General features: G+C 51.8%; 1 long non-coding RNA gene across 1 annotated transcript; it reads right to left on the bottom strand.

The window, feature by feature from the left end:
* Window positions 1–409: 409 nt before the first annotated feature.
* LOC113959307 lies at window positions 410–2,776 on the bottom strand. Its single transcript, XR_003531770.1, has 2 exons — window positions 2,658–2,776; window positions 410–581 (listed from the first exon to the last, which is right to left on the bottom strand). It is a non-coding gene; the product is annotated as an uncharacterized LOC113959307 (long non-coding RNA).
* Window positions 2,777–5,854: the final 3,078 nt, after the last annotated feature.

Genomic DNA, 5,854 nt, shown 5'->3' with positions numbered 1-5,854 from the left:
TTCTCCTCCTCCCACTGTCAGGGAAAAGAGCAGGACTGTCAAATCTTGTTTCAGAGATTCCACGGAATCCACAGCTGGGAGGGACCCACAAATCTTGGCTCGTCCAGGAGCCAGAAGTGAGTTGTGTGTTTGGTGCCGCTCCCACCTCCCCTCCCTTCGCTTCCCAGCCCTGGCACCTGGCACTGATCCCCTCCTGAGGGGAAAAAATGGGATCAGGACCCGTGGGATGCCTGGATAGAGTCAGATCCACACATCGCCCCTGCTCAACGTCATCGGGCACCGGGGGTTTCGTTTCCTTTAAATCTTTTTTAAAAAGCAATAAAAGGCCCCCGGAACAGTCGGAGCGCCGAACATCCACCAAAGTGACAGCCTGTCAAAGCTGCCTCGCCAAGAAACCCTGGGCCCAGCAAATTTTTAAGCAGGAAAATTTATTCCCCGTGTCGCTCATCTCTCCGGGGATGAAAAATGGCCGGGGCTCCCTCATTTCGCGCGGAGTCCTGGAAAAGCGGCGCCGCGCTCAAACGAGCGGATCGGCCTCGAACAGGACCAATTCATCATCTGGAACAGGCGGAGGCGACAACCTGCCCCGAAAGAAAAAGAAGGGGAAAAAGGATTAAGTTGTGGGTTTTATCCCGGCCTAAATGATCTCGCCCATTAATTTGACACGACAAGGGCTGCCGAGCGCGACGTTTCCCTCGGCCGGGATCTAACGTGGGGCTCTCTATTAACCCGTCACCTTTGCCACTTCCAGTCCCTTCTCCAGGGGGATTTTTCCAGGGGATTTTGGTGCTAGATGCCTGCTGGCTGAGCTGAGGTGGCGTTGGATGGGTTTAGACCAGGAGAAGAAGCTCTTCTGCCCCTGGAGATGGGTTGGGAATGGATTTTGGCGGAGATGGTTTTGATAGTAATTCCAGATTTGATTTTTTTTTTTCACACTGCCAAAAATTCCAGCTGGACTTTTGTTTGACTGTCTGCACTTTGGGATGTTCACCCATCCCTGGAAGTGTCCAAGGCCGGGTTGGACTGGGTTTAGAGCAACCTGGGATAGCAGAAGTTGTCCCTGCTCATGGCAGAAGGTTGGAATTAGATGGTCTTGAAGGTTTCTTCCAAACCAAACCATTTTGTGATTCTTCCGCTGCTCTTGAGCTTGGAGGAGATGATCCTTGTAAAGGCACTTGCTGTCACAGACACCTCATCTTTCCAAGTTTGAATCCCATAGGATTAGTCCAAACAGTCCTGGATCTTCTCTCCAGGGCTGTGATCCTGCTTTTTGTCCTGTTCTCTTTCCTCAAGATCCCAGAATCACAGAGTCATTGAGGTTGGAAAAGACCTCCAAAAGACTGTGGAGTCCAATCTCTGACCTAACCCCACCTTGTCTCGCAGCCCAGAGCACTGAGTGCCACCTCCAGTCCTTCCTTGGACACCTCCAGGGATGGGGACTCCCAACTTCCCTGGGCAGCCCCTTCCAGTGCCCAATTAATCTCTCTCTAAAGAACTTCTTCTGAATGTCCAGTTCTGGGCCCCTCATGGCAAGAAGGACATTGAGGGGTTGGAGCGTGTCCAGGGAAGGGAATGGAGCTGGGGAAGGGTCTGGAGCAGCAGGAGCAGCTGAGGGAGCTGGGGGGGCTCATCCTGGAGAAAAGGAGGCTCAGGGGTGACCTTCTCACTCTCCACAACTCCCTGACAGGAGGTGGAGCCAAGTGGGAATCGGGCTCTGCTCCCACAAGGGGCGGGAGGAGAGGGAACGGCCTCAAGCTGAGTCAGGGGAGGGTCAGGTTGGACATCAGGAAGAATTTTTTTCATGGAAAGGATTGTCAGGCCTTGGAAAGGGCTGCCCAGGGAGGTTTGGAGTCCCCATCCCTGGAGGTGTCTGAGGAAGGCCTGGACACCCTCAGTGCCCTGGGCTGGGGGACAAGGTGGGGATGAGGCACAGTTTAGACTCCACAACCTTGGAGGTCTTTTCCAACTCAATAATTCCGGGATCCTGAGTTCAGCAAGGTGAACAAACAGAGAGATGGACTTTTCCAGGAGGTGACAATGACACAGCCAGCTGGTCACAGCTGCAGCCTGAAGGTCTGACCTTGGTTCTTGGGCACGGCCGTGATTGTCCCTCCTCCTGCCCCACTGGGACCTTGCCAGGCCCTCCCTCCGGGGCCCATCACGTGTGACACGAGCGTGGCCACTTGCAGGGCAGTTCCAGGGGCTGCAGGGACAGGGATCAGCTCCCTGTTTAGAAATGCTGACAGGGCAGGAGCTCAGGTCCAGCACCCTGGGCAGGGACACCTCGTGGATCTTAATCCCCTGAGAGCTTTGACTGCAAAACCGAAATCAAAACGAGACGAAATCTTCCCTTTCCTTCTTCCCTAAACCCTCTGCTCTCAAAGAGGGGTTTCAATGGTTGGGGTCAGTCCCTCTAGAAGCACGAGGAAGCTGATGGGTGTATTTTGGTCCCACCCTCACCCAACTGGTGCCTTGAGAAGGTCAGGGAGGCCTCAACGTGCCTTCCCGGCCTCAAAATCTGCTGCCCCGTCGGCATTTTTTCCTTTCCCCGACTAAAATCAACCCTCCCAGATGTGCCAGATGTTGCACAAACCCTTTGTGAGCCCATCCTTGTGCCTGGTGACAGAGTCTTGAGGGGCTGGCAGGGGGTTTGTCACCTGCAGAGCTCCGTGCAGGGGATCTGTGGTGACGTGGAGCTCCCTGTGGATGATCCCGGTGACACTTTGTCCCTCGCCCGGCTCAGCCGCTCCACGTGGTGACGTCTGTCTCCTAAGGTGCTCATCTCTCCTCTAAGGTGCTTCCAGGGAATCCCAACGACAGGTTTCCCCACTGTGCTGTCACCTGTGGGTGCAGACATATTCCCAGCACTCCAAGCACTTGGCTTTGCCGCTTCCTCGAGCCTTGGGAGACTCCAGAGAGGCACTCAGAGAGGTAGAGATGCTGCAGCCCCAACAGGGAGTCCCAGGATGGTTTGGGTTCAAAGAGAACTTAAAACCATCTCGCTCCAAAACCCTGCCATGGGCAGGGAGACCTTCCACTAGCCCAGGTTGCTCCAACCTGGCCTGGAACACTTCCAGGGCTGGGGCAGCCACAGCTTTTCTGGGAATTCCGTTCCAGCCCCTCATCACTCTTCCAGCCAAGAATTCCTTCCCAAAATCCTGTCTAACCCTCCCCTCTGGCAGTAGGAAGCCATTCCCTGTGTGCTGTCCCTCCATCCCTTATCCCAAGTCCCTCTCCAGCTCTTCTGGAGCCCCTTTAGGCCCTGGAAGGAGTTCCAAGGTCTCCCCGGAGCCTTCTCTTCTCCAGACTGGAGATTCCCAGCTCTCCCAGCCTGGCTCCAGAGCAGAGGAGCTCCAGCCCCTGGAGCATCTCCGTGGCCTCCTCTGGACTCGCTCCAACATTCCCACATCCTTGTGCTGTTGGAGAGCCCAGAGCTGGATGCTGGGATCTGCAGGGCAGAACTCCAGATCCCCCCTTCCCTTTCCCCAGGACTTTACAGCTCAAACTGATGAAGAAACTTCCATGTTTTATGGTCATTTCTTTCTCTGTCTTGGTCTCTGTGACCCCAAGGATTTCTGGGAAACGTGGCCTGGGAACACTATGGGAATTATGTGGCTGGTGGGATTGCTCTCATAGTCCTGAGAGCACAGAAACAAATCTGTTCAAAGCCCAGAACAAATAACCCACTCCAGCTTTTTATTTTAAACAAAATCTCCCCTTTAGGCTTGGCCAGACCTCTTAATTTTTTTTTTTTAAATCATAAGCTGAGCTTTTGGCAAGACAAGAGGAGGAGAGAAAAGGAGGGGGGGAAAAAAAATCAAAAGCATCTTCCTGAGGTGTTTGGGAAGCTGAGAAGTTCCCTATTACACAGGTATCAAACAGCCTTTTTTCCCCATGCAGATAAAATAATTCCCCAGATCTAATTTTAGGTGATTTGCCTTTTTTTTTTGTGTGTGTGGTAGCTTAAAGAGAAAAAAAAAAATAAAATAAAATTTAACCAGTGTCTCATGAAAGTCAAATTGAGTCGGGTCTTTTTCTTTCTTTTTTCTTTCTTTCTTTCTTTTTATTTTATTTTTTTTTTTTTTGGTCCTTTTTCAAGACGATTTCCCCCCCCTTTAGGTTTGATATATCTCGGTGTTCTCACTCAGGGAAGCCGGGAACAAAGTGTTGGGGTGCAAAGTGAGCTCCTCCTTGGAGGAGCTTTCATGCTGTGCTCAAATATGAGCAGGAAATACATATATATATATATTTATATATATATATATATGCATGTGTGTGAGCAAGAGATACTTAAGAGAGTGCTTTGCTTTTTTCCTCCAAATATTAATATTTAAGCTGACCCACCTCTCCCATCCACCTCATTACTAATTTAATCCACTTTAGAGCCGGGGGGGAAACTGAGGCAGGGCCACTCTGCTCACATTAGGAGGGATCCTGCTGGCTCAGCTCTTGGCTTTTGCACCTTCCCTCTGCTTTTTGAGGCCGGATCCAGGTCTTAAAGCCCGAGGAGGAACATCCTCGGGGGGACAAAGTTCATCCCTGGGCGGTGGCACGAGGCAGAACCGGCTCGGTGACACCGGGAGGTCCCCGTGGCTCCTCAAGCAATTTCTAAGCAATTCCCGACCAGTCAAGCATTTAAATACTTTGCAGACTCAATTAAAAGGTTTTTTTTTGGGGGGGGGAAGTCACTGGGGTTTGAGTTGTGGTTTTTTTTTTTCCCCTAAAAGCCATTTAAATACCAATAAGAAAGTCTTGATCCAGTTCTTTGTTGGAAAAGCCCGGAGAGGTCATTCCAGGAGTCATTAATCCTGCTGGACAGGAGCTTTGTTGGCAGGATTTGCCTCTCCAGCTGGGTGAGATCCCACTGTCACCAAGAGCCTGGTGGACTCAGAGCCACCTTTGGTCCCAGGCTGGAGCAGCAAACCTTGAGGTTTTAAGTCCAAATTGGGCTTATCTTTCTCTCTCCTGCTGTGAGAGACACGAGGGTGTCGTGACAATAATTCCTCCTTACTGGGTGTTTTCTCCTCTCTCCAACCACCACTGATGCCTTTGTTTGGTAAAACATGGTGATTTGGGCAAGTCTGGGCTGGTTTGAGTCTTGGTGATCTGAAAAGCCCTTCAAGGCCACCTTGGATGGGGCCTGGAGCAACCTGACCTAGTGGGAGGTGTCCCTGGATCATCCCTAGATCGTCCCGAAGATCCTTTTCAACCCAAACCATTCCATGATTCTCAGACAGGCAGGGTTTTTTCCAGTTGTTGGTTTAACTGGGCACCGTGAATTCGGATCTTCCAAGTGACTGCTTCGGTTTTCCTGTCGAATCCACGGGGGACATTTCATGGAACACAAAAACCTGGAGCGCCGCAGCTCTCAGAGGGTAGGAGGCAGGACAGACGCCTCCTGGGCTGGGGAGGGAGACAAAATCTCCCCAAATTCCTGCCAGTCTGCCCTGGTGAGCTCCTCCATCCCCCTCCTGGGATCAGTCCATGTCTGATCACTCTCCAAGTGGTGGGAAGATGCCTCAAGTCCACCTTTGCTTCCTCTCCCGGGCACCACATCTTCCACTCAGGCCCCTTTCTTGCCCTTCTGGAAGTTTTGGAGCATTTTTAGGAAGAGCAAAGCTTGTTCTCTGCCCTCCATCACCTCTGTCTTGCTCCCAGGTCCTTCCAGGCTGGTGTCCACAGCCATATCCACCATTATCGATGGGCTTGTTGGGGTCAGTTGAGTCAGAATTCACACCCAGAATAATTCCCAGGGGTTATTCCAGATGAAATCAATCCATCCATGAACGACTCGTGACCAACCAGCCCAGCCTGGGCCTCCCAAATCCCGCTTCTTCGTGATAAATTAACTTTG

This window comes from Corapipo altera, unplaced genomic scaffold (genome assembly GCF_003945725.1).
Source record: "Corapipo altera isolate COAL_440 unplaced genomic scaffold, ASM394572v1 206, whole genome shotgun sequence".
Lineage (NCBI taxonomy): Eukaryota > Metazoa > Chordata > Aves > Passeriformes > Pipridae > Corapipo > Corapipo altera.
The sequence above is the reverse complement of the archived record's forward strand: the minus strand, read 5'-3'. Positions and strand labels throughout refer to the sequence as shown.